This window comes from Barbus barbus (genome assembly GCF_936440315.1).
Source record: "Barbus barbus genome assembly, chromosome: 22".
Lineage (NCBI taxonomy): Eukaryota > Metazoa > Chordata > Actinopteri > Cypriniformes > Cyprinidae > Barbus > Barbus barbus.
In genome coordinates, this window is record NC_136750.1 from 24,334,681 (window position 1) to 24,353,421 (window position 18,741).

An 18,741-nucleotide genomic window follows, 5' to 3' on the forward strand; every position below is an offset into this window, starting at 1 on the left:
AAACCTGTATGCTTTCTGTCTAATGTTGAACACAAAAAAATATATTTTGAAGAATTTAAGGGAAGAAATACTATGGAAGTCAATGGGGGCCAACAACTGTTGGAATTTGGGAACCAAATGTGTATGCTGCTCATTTTTTCTAAAAACTCTCTTATACTGATTGGCATACAGGTACAAGTATGCTTTCCGTTATGTAAAAAGTGAATCCCTTTGGTTAAACAGAGTTGAAAAAGGCATAATTTGAAAGTACAGCAAATATTACTCAAGCCAAGTCAAGCAGCTCCATCAAGACCAGACCCAAAAGACAGGCAATCCTGGCCAATGGATGATTAAAGCATTTAAACAGAGCTTAAACTGTAATATTAACCAACGACAACTGTTACACGAGCTGAAACCAAACCCTGTGAAAAGCCATGTGCCTCTGTGGGCTCTGAGGTTATAGATTTCAGAAGGAGCTACTTTTTCAAATAGATCTTTCCGCTATAAATCAGAAACGCTCTAAGTAAGACAAATAACTCTTCAGTGCTCTTTATGCTGCGCAGACACCATCCAATTTAACTTGAGATACTTCAAAGTGACTCGAACGTGCCTGCTTGGGTGAAGGAAGGAATGGAAAAATCTACAGCCAGCCACAGCGCTGGTCAAGCCATCAGCGGCAGTAGGATATGCAGGATTTGTATTGTTCACTCAAAAGTAAATATCCTATTCATACAAAGCAAGACAATCTTTAATGGCTGGCTTCCAGATGAGATCATGTTTAATGAGACAAATGCAATGGAAGTCTGAATGCAGAACTGAGAGATAATTACTGCAATTAATTTGTAATGGAGCTGATAATGTGCTCTTAGACAATGTGCAGCAGCTGTGGATGATTAATTTTAACATTAACTGTGAAATTAATATTTCACCCAAGAAGGCAAGATTGTGATAATTATAGTTGAATATATTGACTGACAAGGCTTGAAATAAGTAGGCTTAAAATAACAAATAAGAAGCCTGGATCATGTCAGAAGATGCAAGGCATTGCAATTTTAGGATTAAGACTTTTTAAACTCTGACTACCACCCAAACCCAGTTCAAAACTTGTGCACCTGCTGTAAGATATGGCAAATATCACATAGTTAGCACAGTGCGGTCTCAATCTCTGTCCGGCAAGGGTAAAATAAGTTGACACAGAAGAGAAGAAATTGTTGAATGAAGTCATTATTTTTGTTTTCTTTGTGCACAAAAAGTACACTGTAAAAAGTGATAAGTTGACTTGACTTAAAAAAAATGAGGAAACCCGAACTTATTTTTTTTAAATTATTATTTACTTGATAATTTTAAGGCAACGGGTTTCCTCAATTTTAAGTTAAGTTAAGTCAACATCACTTTTTGGAGTGATTAAGTTAAGTCAACTTATCACTTTTTATAGTGTATTCTTGTAGCTTCATAACATTGCGGTTGAACCGCTGATGTCACATGGACTATTTTAATGATGTCCTAACTACCTTTCTTGGCCTTGAACGTGTCAGTTGTGTTGCTGTCTCTCCGATTTAATTAAAAGTATCTTAATTTGTGTTCCGAAGATGAACAAAGGTCTTACAGGTTTGGAACGGCATGAGAGTGAGTAATTAATGACAGAATTTTTATTTTTGTGGGAACTATCCCTTTAATTTCCAAAAGCCCACCCTATAATTTGAATATCTTGTTTTGGTCTTGAACAACTGTTTTGAACAAGTCTGTTGAGTGAAAGATCACTCAGTATATATCCAAATACTCAAATAATGCTCAAAAAATCCTTGCTCATCACCACCAACTATAATCTACAGAAAGAGTCACGGATTGAGCTGCCAAACAAAATGAACAACTTTTTTTGGTGCATTGAAAAAATTCAAGCCAAAGCAATGAATGAAATCCCCTATTTAATGCTCTTCTGGGACTACATTGAAAAATTGAGGTAATAGATGCAATCACACACAGAGAAGTTAGGCCCTTCAGTGGAGTTGACAACAATTCAGAATCTATTTTGTTTGGGATCGACTCCCAGCCCTAGTTCCATTCCAAAAAGCACTCTGAAAATTACACTTTTTTGCTTCTTGACTACATCAGAAGTAGATACCGAGGATGCAACCGGGATAAACTGAAGAATTCAAGGTCAGTGCAGTGTGGTTGGAAAGAAACCACCCAGTTCTTAAGCTCCACTTGAGCATGGGCATCACTAAGCAACGCCCAATGGAAACATGTCCTCTTGGGCTTGTGAGACCAAAGTCGTCTTTCTTTTCTTAACAAAACTTGTTTTTTGGCTAATTGCCTTTTGAAGCTAGGAACAAGATGTGATTACATTTCAATCTAAGCTCATGATTACCAGAGATCGCTGTTTTTTCTCATGTCAAGCCATTACTGTGCAATTAAATATAGATTTCACCAGCAAACATTTGAGGTTAGGAGACTGCCAATTCATCTTACTACAGACAACCAGTATTAATCACAGAGGCAATTAACACACCCACATGCATACACAAACCGTTCCCCAGACACAGCGCGTGAGAAAGATGCCTTTCCCAGACACATTACATTTATGTGTCATTTAGGGCTGGAAAGTAGATGCTACAAGCAACAGATGATGTCATTTTATGGCAATCTGCAAACAATACATACATAAAAATCTACATCTGCCGAGCTCTTCATCAGTGGCTCTTGTAATAAATGTGAAAAGTGCATCAGCAGTCCACAATATGAACTGGTAATGCTGTAATATGACACAAAATGCTTTAAGATGTGACTCGAGACAGTAAAATCCATTTCTGTCCACAACAGACAAAACTGCATTACCAGGAAGCAAAGTCTCATCTTGACGGAGTGACTTCCATTACTGCATTAGATGTTTGGATGATGATCCTGATATCAAAACTTCCTGACCCTCTTCCTTTGTCTCCTTGCCATCATTTCCTATACTCGTTCTACAAGGCATGAAAAATAATCATCAAATAAAAGCGAAAGAAATAAAAAAAAAAAAAAAAAACGGATGATACAGATAATTATTTTATTTTACTAATTCTAAAAAAAAAAAAAAAAAAAAAAAATCCAAAACTTAAAATTCTAAATTTATATATGAGACTGTGACCAAGATGACCAAGTTCAATGGGTTTAGTCTCAGACAGAGGAGGATCATGGGAAATTGTGGAAAAAATCTTGTGTAATGTTGAACCTCACCAGAAGGTTCAACAAAATCAATCACAGACAGTGACAGACCAGCACAACTGAGAGTTTCCAAACAGTTCCTTTATTTAAGCCCTTGATGAGAAGATGGAAACTTTGAAGTTCTTGTGTTTGTCTCTCTGATGAGAACCATTGACATGGGCCTCAAACTTTTATAGCAGTCAATCAAGCAAAAGCAAACATCTTCGATAAGCCGAAAAGAGTCCGCATCATTTGAAATGGTTTTAATTATTCATGTTGACATTTTCATCATGTTGGCAGTAAAGCCGGTGGGCTACATCTGGTGGTCCGGACTCCTTATGAGGATCTACTTATTATGTAATGATCCTTCCTCACCAAGTCATCAAGGGCATTTCTTCAGTGCTTAGTTTGTTATTCTTTAGACACTCAATCTAAACAATTTCAGACCCAGCTAGAGTCATTGACTAATAAAACTACATTAATCTGAGATATTCAGTAGAAGCAGGAACATTGAATTACACTTAATAGTGCGGCAGGATCTGTGGCCAACCTGTCAAAAAGACACATGGATTCTCTCAAAAGCTAAATTTCCTTTGAGACCCAAAAATAAACCTCCACTGACTCCCCCATCCAGGAAAGGAAGACCCCACTCTGCCTGACGTCCCACTGGGCAAAGCAAACAGTGCGTGAGTTCAAGAGCGAGGGAAAACTTCCCGTAGTTCCGTTTACTCAAGATCAAGGCCCTGCAACCTACACAATACACAAAAGCAGTTCTTTATCTGGAGGAATGTCTGACTGGACATCTTTTCACAGTAAAAGATTGTGGACAACTTTCCATTTGGTTTTATGACTGGTATTCTAACTAATACTAAGTGTAAGAAGTGTGAAAATTGGCAGGCTAAACCTAATAAAGGCCTTTTCTTCAGTGTTCAGGGCAAACAGTGGAGGTTGGTATAGTATCTGATACGGATGTCAAAAGTAAGTCAACACTAAAATAATAAAAATGTAATGATCAATGGTCAAGCTAGTCTTGGTTTGAATATGTATGGTCAAGCCAACCACATTGCAAATAATGCTGTGTGTCTATAACGAATATTACAATAATCTCCAGGAAGAGCACAAAGATTCCTTTTTAATCTTTGATCTATTGTTTTCCTTGTTCTAATGCTTGTAATTTGTTTCTTTGATCTTTATTGTATTACGGAATGTTTTTGTAAAAAAAAAAAAAAAAAAAAAAAAAAAAAAACTCAAAAGCAACGTTTTTCCTTTAATGAGTTATAATTAAGGGCTAAATATATAATTATGGTCAGTAAGATTTTTGTCCAAAGTTTAGGGTCAGTAAGATTTTAATTAATACTTAATCTTAAATGTATTGATTAAAATTTTATATTTTTTTTACATTGTTACAAAAAAAAAATCTGTATCAAATAAATGCCATTCTTTAGAACTCTCTATTCATTATAGAATCCTGAAAAACATGCATGGTTTCCACAAAAGTAAAGCAGTACAATTATTTTCAACATTAACATTAAGAAATATTTCTTGAACACCAAATTAGCATATTAGAATGATTTTTAAAATTGTAATATTTAACAATATTAGTTATTTATTTTTTTTATTATCAGATTTTCATACAAGTCCTGAAAGTAGACAAAAAGAACCGAATCAAACAAGTGAGAAAAATACTTTCTTTGTCATTTATTTATTGAGAAAAATTATCCAGTGTTACATATCTGTGTGTTGCAAAAGTATGTGAATCTCTTGGATTAGCAGTTAATGTAAAGGTGAAATTAGAGTCCATCTGTGCAGAGGTGTTTTCAGTCAGTGCAATGACTATCAAATGTCTGTACATGACCTGTTTTATTCAAAGAACAGGGATCTATCAAAGTCTGATCATGTTTGTGGAAGTGAATCATGTCACAAACAAAGGAGATTACTGAGGACCTCGGAAAAAGAGTTGATGTTGCTCTTCAGGCTAGAAAAGGTTACAAAACCATCTCTAAAGAGTTTGGACTCCACAGTCTGACATATGAAGAGTTTATTTGCAAAAACAGAGAACTCAAATATTAAAATAATTAAAAAATCATATTTTTTATTATGCTATCGTGTTTTTGTTTTGTTTTATTGTGTTAGTTAGCTAGTATTTTTAGCAATTTTGTACCCAATCAAAATATCCCAACTGCAGTTTGATTGAAATTAATTGGAAAGCACAATGAAAAAACTTGAAAATTGTTAAAAACGGAGTTAACTGTTTTTGCAAATGAACTCTTCATATATATATATACACACACACACACACACACACACACACATACATATATATATATATATATATATATACAAATATGATGAAAAGATTAATATGAGACAAAACTACAGAATGTCACATTTTATTATTGGGTGATTCAACACATACATGTTTTACCAGCTAAGAAGTTCAGCACTTTTAGAGTTTCATCCCTCTATCGGATGTGAGCATAAGTATTGGAACAGTTGCCTCACAGGTCTTTCTAAGTGATCAGCTGTGTCCTGTTGCAGTAATTCTTCAGACGTTAAAAGCAGGGAATGTGTCGTATCAGTTATATCCATTACTTCTGCATTCTGAATCTTGCATTCGATGATGACACACAAACCAGGATGAAGATGAGGGAGCTGACTTTGAGAGAAAAGCAAGCAATTTGGATGCTAAAAGAAAAGAGGAAGTCAGTTAGAGCTCTAGCAAAAACAAATGGCATGGAGAAATCAAGAGTTTGGAAACTACCAGCGACACCAGCAACCAACAACGACCTGATCAGCTGAGAAAACAACAGTAGTTGATGAAAGACAAATCATAAAAGCTGTGAAAATGAATCCTAAAAGACGTGTCTGTAAAATCACCAACAACTTCCAGAAAGCTGGGGTGATGCTCTGACAATCTACTGTCCTCAGGAGACTTTGACACAGAATTACAGATGCTACACAGCAAGATGCAAACCTCTGACCAGCACCAAAAATAGAAAGGCAAGATTAGAGTTTGCAAAAAAGCACAAAGGTGAGCCAGAAGAGTTTTGGAACTGTGTTTATGGACCGATGAGACAAAGATGAACCTTTATCTAAGTGACAGGAAAGCAAAAATGTGGAGAAAAAAAGGGAACTGCAATGATCCCAAGCATACAGTCTCATCTGTAAAGCATGGTGGAGGTGGTGTCATGGCATGGGCATGCATGGCTGCCTCTGGAACAGGCCCTCTCAACTTTACTGATGACTTAATGTATGATGACAGTAGCAGAATGAATTTGGAAGAGTACAAAACCATCTTGCCTACCAATATTCAAGAAAATGCCACCAGATTCATTGGGAAGTGCTTCATATTGCATCAGGACAATGACCCAAAACACCCTGCCAGTTCAGTCAAGGAATTTATAAGGGCAAAGAAATGGAAAGTCTTATATTGCCCAAGTCAGTCTCCAGATTTAAATCTGATTGAACATGAATTTCACCAGCTGAAGAGGAGAGTAAAGGCAGAAACTCCCCAAAACAAGCAACAATTGGGATTTGCTGCATTAAAGGCTTTGAAAAGCATTTCAAAGGATGAGTCCAAGAGTCTGGTGATGTCTATGGGTCACAGACTCACTGCTGTGATTGTGCGCAAGGGATCTGCAACTAAATAATAGCTTTTAATCTTTTATATCTGCCTTATGTTTAACTGTTCCAATACTTATGCTCACATCAATGAGTGGGATGAACTCTAAAAGTGCTGTTCTTTTTATTTGGTAAAACATGTATGTGTTGAAACGGCTAATAATAAAATGTGACATTCTGTAGTTTTGTCTTATATTCATCTTTTAATCATATTTGCAAATGTCTTGACTCCACAGCCAACAGACCAATTTTGTCTTTACTGTTCCAATACTTATGGACGGCACTGTATATATGTGTATATAACACTAACACTCTTATATTCAAGAGAAGTTTTGATTATTATTTGGGTTCTTTTTTTCTTCTTTTCAAAACTGGTTTCAAAATTTGTGTAATTTCACTAGTATTGGTGTGGACTACTAATATTACAATGTTCTGACAACCCTAATCCAGTCTGTCCCATAAAATACCCCACAAATGCTCTTCCCTGCCGTATTGCTGTTGATGTCAGAGCTAGATATGTTTGCATGCATTACAGTGATGACAGAAGAGATAACTTGGAAGTAGGACAACATGAAAGTTGTTCCAAAAGCAATGACTCAACCTCCAAGATGTTCTTTGCGATCACTCACAGCCAAAGGAAGCCTCGTGACAGCTGCTGGATTCGATTTGCTATCATTTCTACCGAAATTTTAACAAAACTAAAAAAAGAACAGACATCTCAGTGCAGGCAGTCTTAGTCTCCTCGGAGACTGATATTAGTTTCGCAGATCACAGACTGAAAAAAGAAGTTTGATGCTGCTGGATGTTGAAACAGAAAACTGATGACAAACAGCAAGTGTTGCTTTAGCCGTTCAGATGTGTCCTCCATGGGACCAATTAACAACTTCTTGGTGCCAGGCTGAAAGAAGCGAGCAAGAGGGCACACAAATTTATCTCTATATATCAAGCTCTAAATCTGGATTGCCATTAGTTATTCAATGGTGTAGACATGGTGCATTTAAAAAAACAAAAGTACATTTCATTTAAGAATAAAAATTAAAGGATAGTTCACCCAAAAATAAAAAAAATTCTGTCATAATTTACTCACCCTAAAGCTGTTCCAAACCTGTATGAAATTCTTTCTTCTGTTGAACACAAAAGATACTATCAAGAATGTTGGTAACCAAACAGTTGCTGGTAGCCATTGACATCCATAGTATGGGGAAAAAATACAGTGGAAGTCAATGGCTACCAGCAACTGTTTGGTTACCAACATTCTTCAAAACATCTGTGTTTAACAGAAGAAAGTAATTTGATGGCAGATGAGTAAATGTTGAAAAAGTGTTCATTTTTAGGTCAATTATCCCTTTAAATTATTTTAAAAGAATATTATACCATTTAGTCATTATTCACTCACTAAATCTTCTCCTCTACCATAGTTCTCAAATTCTCATTCATCAATAGTGTCAAACTTCATAGGTTCTCACATGTCTCATAACCGTCATGGTAAATTTGAATCTAATGCAAGGTGAATGAGATTTGAGAACAGTGACACACAGGAAAATAACTTAAATTTCAGCCATTTTCACACAAAGACATCATATGGATTTAGAAGACATGTGGACTTCTATTATGACCTTTTCATAATGCCATTATTGTGCCTTTATTACTAAACAGCACAATCTAATCCTTCTATCCCCTTGACATCTGTAAGAAACCAAACGGGCACTGCCCATCTGGCATGACTTCAGATATGGAAAGCAGACGGCTCACATGCCCTAGTTTGCTTACATGAGGTTGGCAAAGTCATCTCTGGCTTGCAAAGCCGGCCACAGGATTGCTGAATCAAAGGTAATAGCAATGATAAGATCAGTGCAGAGAGAGGACTGCGGAACTGAACTTTTGGAGAAATGAAAGCTTTACTGAGTCTGAGCCAAAAACAACATCATTTGTTGACTTTGCATATTTTATAAGATTTGTGCAAATATTTAAAGATCTAAAAAGTGAAAGAAAGAGGCAATGCCTGTTGGATTGCTGAAAGTCTCAGTGAAATGATTTCCATCACACTGAGTTTTACAGTAGCTCAACTGAATCACATGCTATGCTTACTTTAAGTGCAACAATTTAAAAACAGATACAGTTTCATATGATCTTCTACAATTCAAAGCATTATTACTACAGTGAACATATGAATTTCCTCAAATGAGAAAATTTATTTTTAAAACATACATAATGGATAACTAATATACATATTACAAAAACTGTTTTAATTTAACTATTAACTAAAAATACCATGCAAAACTATTATATACATGCAACAAATTTATAGATTTTCCCCCAAAAAAATTAAATTAAAACGCATTTACATATTGTAACAATTTAATACACTTATAATGAACTTATAAAAACGTTATGTAACTTTATTTTATGTATATTGTTTTTTTTATCTTTAACTGCATTACATATAATTTTTTAAATATAAACTTTACCCCCAAAATACTAATATTATATAATTATAATATAATATAATTTCATATATATATATATATATATATATATATATATATATATATATATATATTATTTTTTTTTATTTATTTTTTTTATTTAAAAAAAAAAATACAAATTAGTGCTGTCAAACACTTAATCGCAATTAAATCGCATCCAAATTCAAAGTTTTTGTTTACATAATGTGTGTGTGAACTGTGTATATTTATAATGTATACATAAGTACACACTCTTACAGTATATATTTTGAAAATATTTATATAATGTATATTTAATATACAAATATACGTTTTTTCTTATATACATGCATGTGTGTGCATATACAGTATATATATATATATATATATATATATATATATATATATATATATATATATATATATAATAAATATATATATATATATATATATATATATATATATATATATATATATATATATATATATATATATATATATATAATAAATATACAGTACACACACACATTATGTAAACAAAAACTTTGATTTTGGATGCAATTAATCACTTGACAGCACTAATAAAAATATAATTTAGCGCTATTGTAATACATCACTTTTTTTTGACATTTTTAAAGCTACAATCTTAATTAGAGAAATGTTGGTTGTAAATAAAATGCATTAAATAGTTCATACAATATTTTACATTTCAGAAGAATATTACACATCCAATATGTATCACTAAAAAAAGATGAAGTAGTACAAGCATGTCACATGTATTACAACAGATCATCAATAACATCAGAAACACCTAAATACACCCAAATAATGCTCTGGTCTTTAGCTGGGGACGTCTCTCCCGGCACGTACACGTTTGCAGTGCTGATTAGATTGATTCTGACAGGTTGATACACAAAAGGCACTGCATCTACTCTCTGCCCAAATGAAAAAAACGAGCACTTCTTTGTTCATCTGAGCCAACAGGCAACACAAGCGAGGCTTATTTCTCATCAGTGAGCGCTAATGGTGTGCACAGGCGGAAGAGTGAATAGAGACCACACAGATCTCCACAAAGCACAAAAGCTTCTTGGCCAGGTCATGTCCCAGCTTCCTCTGCAGGCATAGAAGCTGCACAGGAGACACTAGAAGGTAGACCAAAGAAAAAGAGAGGCTTGCTTTATTTTTTTAAGTGCACTATAGCATCCTCTTTAGATGCTAGCAACAGGGGGGTTTTGTGCTTCAAATGGATCAGACGCTTTACTGACACAGCACCCCCCACAATCCACAGGCCACCGCTAATCCTATTAAAATGAAGGCAGGCCGGCACAGGACAGGAACACCGCATTAGATCCATCAAGAACATTAGCTCTAAATCAAAACTCATGTCTCTGGCCATTACCAATCTAGTGAAATGAAAGGAAATGATTTGAGACCTTTGTGTAATGATGAAGCCATAACATTACATCAACATTTTGTGGAAAAGCTTCCAACTAAACATCTCCTGAAGCAAGAGCAAACTAACTCGCATCCATCTTTCTGTTGTTACAGCCAAGTTTTGTTGTTCATTCTTTTACAAGTTCACTTTCATCTATAATGTAATTTCTGAGAGTGTTTGTAGTAGTTGTGCTATTTTATCAAATACCACGACTTCGATTTGAACTGTGATATGATATACGAACATCTAATATTTCTGCTGCTTAGATAAAGCCTGAAAAAAAGAGCACAAAAACCACACAGAAACTGTAGCTTTCATACCGAGAGGCCAAAAAAAAAAAAAAAACTACGTAAGAGTGAGACAGAACCCAGCTGTTTTTGCATTTTCATTGTATTTGAACCTTTCTGAATGTGAATTTGTGATCTAATTTAGTTTAGACTAATTTTTCATTTTTTTTATGTATTTATTATTTAATCAATGTCAAAGTTGACTGAGAATTTAATAAAATGCTCATTTATTTATTGTAATATAATGCTGAATAACAACAGTGCAAGGCTAAATGAAGGCGAAGAAATTGACCAAACATGCAAAATAATAATAATAATACAAATAATTATTCTTAGCATTCTTGGAGTGAAGCGTAAAACAGAAACGGCTTGTAATTCAATTGTCAAAAAAGTTAATTTTTGGTCCAATTTAGTTGTTTGTTTGTTTAATGTATGTTTTTATTTATATAAATGTCAAAGTTGACTGCAAAATTAATAAAATGCCCATTTATTATTATCAGAATGCTGCAAAAATGAAGCTGAAGAAATTGACCAAAAATGTATTACTATATTATTATAACATGCAAAATAATAATAAAATAATGTATTACTCATATACCTATTATTCTTATTTGTTATTATTAAGATTATTTTATGTTATTCAGATATTTTAATTAATACAAAAATAATTGTATATTTAATTTATTTTCATTTAAATTTTTAAATCACTCATTTGATTTACTTTTCCATAGTTGACTGTGTAACCATAGTTTTTAGGGCAAATGTAAGAACAGGACTCCAGTAAGGTGCATATAGTTTATACGTGGGTATAATTCTACCTTAATTAGTGGCTAATGTGATTAGTTCGATAATTGAAGGGGGCAGGGAGAAGGCAGCCAAAATAATGAATGTAGACAGATAATCTGTTGGGTTTTAATTAAATGACAGCCACAAAGACACAGCGCAATTGTAGAGGTAGCCATGCGATCCTACAGCGCGTCCAATAAAGTTAATCTGTGCTGCTGTCTTCTACTGTGCAGTAAACCTGCTGTACATATGGCCTCCCTTTTTCAGCGCTGATTACGGCCTGTCTGATTTAGAAGGCCTGAAAGGCCATCAGCTGTGACCCACAGCCCATTTTAGAGCCCCATGGGCAGCGAAGGATCAGGCCGCAGTGGCCTGCAGTTCATTTCGGCCCACACATCACAAATGACAATCATCTGGCCTGGCAATCACAGAAGCTGCTCCCTCAGAGAGCCAATAGAGTGGGACGACAGCCATCCAATCTCAGGCTGTTCTGACAGCGCTACACTTCAGTAATCAAGCTGGAGTGACAGAGAGAGACAGAGGTCCCCTCTGCTTACCAAACGATCGAGAAGAGAAGGGAAAAACCTCGGCTTGCTCCCAATCCCAAGATTTCAGTCTAGACGCCATCTGGACAATGGACATGGTTATCAAGAGGCACCTGCATGATTTAAGTACTTTATTAAAGTACAAATAATATACTTACAGTAAATATGATGATAATAGTTTGCTCAAATATCTGATGTCAAAGTAGTAATTTGCAAATGATTAAAGCATAGTATAGTGTAGTGTTAAAACACATACACACACACACACACATCTAAACAAATGCAAACTCAAAAAAAAAAAACCCGCTGTTCTGGGCCCGTATTCACAAAACATCTGAAGGCTAAAAGTAGCTTATAACTCTTCGATTTAAGAGAAAATCTTAAAAATAATGGGCATTAGGAGAACTCTTGGTGCTAAGATAAAATGTTTTGTGAATACGGGCCCTGAAGTTGTCTCTACGCACAAAAGATTGAGAGACTAAAACTGATGCTTTAAATTCATTCTGATTATATTGTGAGATAGCTGGAGATACCAGTACTAATATTTAGGCTAAGTACCTTTACAGAACATTTCAGAATGTACTTCTGCATTGGTATTTCTGTCAGACACACACAGAATGGTGTTTTTGACACAGCAGGACTGCAGTAAATTGGAGAAATGGTTGGTCTGAGGTTGCAGCCTTGAGAAAGTTCACCTTATGAGGTCATGGCCATAGTAATTGTTAGTCAGATTACTCAGTGGGAGACACCAAAACCCCACACACATACGCCAGCAACAGTAGAGCGGGTTGTGTTTAATAGTGTTTGTGGTTGGTCAGAAGGCCGCTGACCCAGAACTCAGGGGTTAGAATACGTCACAGAGAGAATGGTCCAAGAGGAGCCTCTCAGAGAACAAAAACGTCTATACATTCCTCCACTTTTAACAATCCATTGCGAATACAGTTGTTACTTAGGGCAATGAGAACACTGTTATACAGTCCAGCAATATATTATTAAAATGTGTAACTTTAATGCTTTAGATAAAAGCATCTGCCAAATGCACAAATTCAAGTGTAAAATTTTGTGCTGCACTATTGGAAAATAATTGATTTGAACAAGTTATTTAAATATTTAAGTGAAACAATGTGGTAATTTAATTATGATGTATTTGAGCCAATGGTTAAGTTAAAACTACAATTTAAATAGTAAAAATAACCTCAAAGTTAACTTTGTTACACTAACCCATGACAGATAAATTGAGAAAATGTATTATACATTAATATTTGACTACAGTTTTAATAGTAGTCATAAACATAAATTATTCACATTGGTTAGTGTGGCGAAAAGTTCATTTATTAGTTTTAATACCATTTAATAATTTCATTGTTTTAAAACTATTTTTTACATTAATCAAATGTATAATTTTATATCCAATATAATATTTTGCAGTTTTTTTCTTTGCATATTTGTGGTCACAAAAAAAACAACAGAAAAACAAAACTAAAATTCCACTTAGGTTGTCATTAAACACATGCATTACAGCAGATCTTTTCTTTAGTAGGCTGTATGTTGGAGTCGATTTTATGTCACTTACACTTTCGATTTATACTGCTTAACATTGCATTTCCTAATAAAGTTACCATCCAACTGGTTACAGGTACAGTTACAATTGACTCAGCCAACTTAACTAGCACTTGCCGCTAAGACGGTGTTAATTCTGGGCTCTGATTCCATCTATACATTCAGTCAATGACAGACTACTGTCACGGCATTATGAACTTAAAGCAAAAAACATTTATAATGCCGTAAAGCGAATGCAGCTGTTTCAAAAGCAGCTTTAACTCAAATGGCACAGGTGGCTGTTCAGTCTGGTGTTTTATTTTATGACATCTCTACTCAAACCAAAAGATGAGGCAATGTGTTTCCCCCATTCTGGATGTGCCAAAATACTCCCTGAAGTTATATGACTTAACCCACAGCTTGAAGTCTCTTAAACTCACAGGCCACTGGCACGCACTTGGAGAAGTTTTGCACTGTCTGTGCATAAAAATTGATGAGCCTCAGTTTTAATCTTATCCCAAAAACTCTGACAAAAGTTCTAGATATAGAGGTCAACCGTTTACAAGACTCGCCTAATTAAAAAGAAAACGCAGCAGACTAACAAACAAAGTGTCTCTACGGTGAAGCATGAACAGACACATTCCGCTTCACCACAATATGCCAATGATCCAACTCGCAAGAGACTCTTTGAGTCAATAGCATAATCACAGTCATCTGGAATGCTGATGTCTACATCACACTCCCCATGAATCGTACTCAAACAAAAATACAGAAGAGGAGGAACAAAAAAAAATGTAAAAAAATAAACACCCACAATGCCTTGCAAACATGACCATCTGGACTGAGCTGTTGGAGGATTAAAAGGGGGCCATGTAGGGGTGGTGAGAGCTGTGGAGTGTCTCTCGCTCTAATTTTTCTCTCTCTGAGATAATTACAGGGTACCGCTGGGATGGACGGATTGAGGAGAGAGATGCTCCGAGTCTGGGTTGCCGCCCCTGATTCTTGACATCACCACAGAGCCAAAGTGCGCGGTCGGATCCACAGGGTGGACACTCCAGCAGCGCCTGAGGGGAACAGAGCCAGACAGCACCACAAAACCCAAACCAACAGCGCAGGCTATTTAAAGCACAAACCAGCTCATCCCTGCAGCCTCAGCTAAACAGACTTGGAAACTAAACTACCAGCAGAACCACTCGGAAAATTGCTTAATGCAGAAGAGTCAGTGGGGAGGTTTAATATGACATCCAGTTCTTACAGCGTAAAGCTTAAAACACCAAAGAGATGCTGCTTTGAAACATCCTTGCGAAACATATTTTAAGGCAATATAGAAGCAGAATTTACAGCATTCACATTCTTAAAGGCAATATGAACTGTTAACAACCCATTTATTGCATTATGAAAAAGTTAATGTTTTTATATATATATATATATATATATATATATATATATATATATATATATATATATATATATATATATATATATATATATATATATATATATATATATATATATATATAAATCCGTAAAATAACAGAAAAAGTAGGCTACTGGCAGCTTATTATCCGTTAATTCTAAAACAGTGCAATGTAAAATTCAAAATACTGCTGAAACATCTTAAATAAATACAGAAAAAGTCCTTCAAATTATTATACAGTACATTTTACTATACTTTTAAAGTGTATAAATGTAATAGTTTATCATTTTTATATATATATATATATATATATATATAAACACTAATGAAAAATACATTAAAATCTGAAACAAATTTATGAAAGCAAATGCATAAATGTACATTTATTTTTGTTTAGAATTTTATAAATATACAGACACAGACACATTAAAAACGGTTTGATTCATGAATGCAATTTCATGCTGCTTGAAGTACTCAAAACCTATCTAATGCTATTTGACATTACAAATTAATAATAAAAATAATAAGTATATCTATTCGTCCAATTCAAACCCTTCTTGTTTCCATATCCACACAATTTACATAAATATTTTATAATTTCTCCTTACATAGCCAAGGTTGCACAGAAAAGGGGAAAATATTAATAATATAATATCCTAGTCTACCATGGTCCACTTTTCACGGTCCAGACAAATCCCACATTGCATTATTTTCAGCTCCATATTCTTCTACACTCTGAAAACTGTCACATTATGGAAGATGAATGCATTGCAAATGCCATTTCATGCTGTCTTTATAAGTACTTGTGGAGGAAGTACTCAAAATGTATCTGATTCTACTTGACATGCGAAAGGAAAAAAGAAAAATTACCCATTTTAGGAACTCATTCATCCGACTCAAAGCCTTCTCTTTCAAAAACCACAAACCCTAAATAAATAGAGCCCGCGAGAACTTGAAACGGCAATGGGTTTGCCCTCAATTTCAGGTGAATGATGACGATTCCTCATGCGAGTTCATCTATCAGGCCTCTGGACAGGTTCACAGCAGGCCACGGAGATGAGGCCATAACTCAGCCCTGGCATCTATCCACTCTTTTCTCCATCTCTGCTCTGGGTGTGGGGATTATGGCATCACAGATATGAGCTCCACAAGTTATGGCCTACACTCTGTAGCGCAGGTGTCAGGGTCGAGTGTGATTTGGAGGCGGAGAGCAGATACAGAGGGCTCCCTAGGGAAAGCTAGACACACAGCACTAAAGTTGATCTTACTGAGCGCCTAATAGACCTGAGTGATGGTATGTCACAACAGCATAAACGGTACACGGATTAGAGAGAAGGAAGCAGCTGAAGTTTTTAATGAGAAAGCAATAGTAAGTTTAGCTTCTTGTATTATTAGAGGGGCAGTTTCCCTTTAGATTTATAGTAACTGTCGTTTCACACAGGGGTGCAAACTCGTCAGGAGTGAAAAAGGTGACAACCCCCCCTTATAAATTATAAATTATTACTTATTAGATTAATATGCATGCATAATATAATCAAGCAAATGCCCCCAGAATGTGAAGGATTTAGCAGTTTATCATGTATAAAACCACAAGAGATGCAGATGCTCTTTTAAAAGGCAACGTATTTAAATCGGGAATATGTTTTTTCACTTTGAATTCTGTTATAATCCTTAAGACAATAATTCCTGTTAAGAAATTCTTCCAACACGAAACATCCCTGAGTTGCCTGAAAAAGGAACTAAATGTCATGCTTAAAAAGTGACTAGGCAATCCAGACATACAATGTAATGTTGATGTATAATTCATGCTGCCTTTGCCATCAAAATTTCAAATTTTTCATTTTTGGTTGCTTTTTAGCCAGCATTTTGAAGCGAATGTTTTGTGCATTACTCTGGTCGCAATATATGTGCAGAACCACTTTGCTAAGTGCTCCGTTTCCTGTCTCCACATTAAAAATCATAACCCCCATTCCTAAATGCTTTTATTATACTCCAAAATCAAATACCAACCTAACGTTTTTAATAAAGCCCTTATACGACTAGGGATATCTGATAGTGCTCACTTGAATATTACCAACCTTGGTCCTCACAAGCCTTTGGTTGAACAACAGAGGTCAGTGCAGTGATTTAAGAGACGGTTCTCGTTTACATGTGTGATATCAGAACTCCAAACCAAAAAAAGAGCTTCTCTACCCCCGACATCTGCTCTTTCTCAACCCAAATTAAATGATAACTAGCACAGGAGGCTTAACACTGCCCAGGACTGGGCTGACACTTGTTTCTGCACTCCTTCCACCTCAGGGAACGCCGTGAGACAAAATGTCATTTCTAGTTTTAAATGAAGCCTGCTACTAATTAAAAACACGAGGCATTTGAAAACAGAAGGCACTGCTTGACAAATCTACTCTGACTGCAGTTTACTCAATAAAAGCAATACAGTTCACAATCTGCAATACCTGCAGTAACTGGAACTTTGGTATTATTGCCCAGAGGATTCATACTCGCTCTAATAGCTATGCTATGAGGAAAATGACAGAGAAATGCATGTCTTGACAACCTGCGGAAAATTAAAAAAAAACTATTTTTAAGATTCCACACATTTCTGAGATAGTCAAGTGCTGCAAGAAAGAAAAACATGTTAAGCCTATATGGTTTGTATAGCATTAGAATGTCGGTAGGCGTCTAATTAAATAAATTAGTCACTGTAAATGTAGGAATCTAACCCTGGAGACACATTAATTTCATTACTGGCGACAGTGCTCTCCTTGCTCACTTGCTCTATTGCTTCTCAACGGCGCGTAACTGTCGTGCAGCTCTAGTTTTCTTTAATATTATTGTAACTTGCACTAACGCCACTCAGAAAAATAAATGTGTCATCCCAATGGGGTAGAGGGGTAAAAAGATTATGAAAAGCTACCGTTCTCCATGTGAGAGAGTTGATGGACATGTGGCTTTTCGGTCCGTTAGAAACAAGTGGTGGGACTAAGTGTTGAGATATTTATTCTACAACGCGTATTTGAATATTACTAAAGCTGGCATCAGAGATTCATGATATTTTCATGATATTCGAGCTGAGTCGGTTCTTTTCATACAGTTTAACTAGTACAGTCCGATTCCAGAACAAAATATTCCCATGATCTGGTTCTCTTTAGCAAATCAAAATGATACAACGCGACCGGTGCAGTCCGATTCCCCAGTGAATAACTCTTAAGAGCTGGTTCATCTCAGTTAATCAAAAACATAAAAAGCGGCCAGTGCAGTCCTATTCCCCAAATAACGATCTGTAATGAGGGAATTAAAAACAAGTATTAATCAGTCTGAGTGGTTTTTGAATCGATCTGACTCACTTGCTTAACTGCAAATTAATGCCTGATACAAAATGAACAATGGCCTACTTAAGGTTCGTGAGACTTCAATTAACAGGTTTTAATAAGAAAATGTGTAGTTAAACATACATATGAGTATTGTATGAAAATTCTATATATTAATTAAATAGATGTTGCCA

At 35.3% G+C, this 18,741-nt stretch overlaps 1 protein-coding gene across 1 annotated transcript in view; it reads right to left on the reverse strand.

Moving 5' to 3' along the window:
- The window catches only part of LOC306888107 (protein O-mannosyl-transferase TMTC2-like), a 109,780-nt gene that overhangs the window by 89,991 nt on the left and 1,048 nt on the right, over positions 1-18,741 (reverse strand). The window lies entirely within an intron of this gene.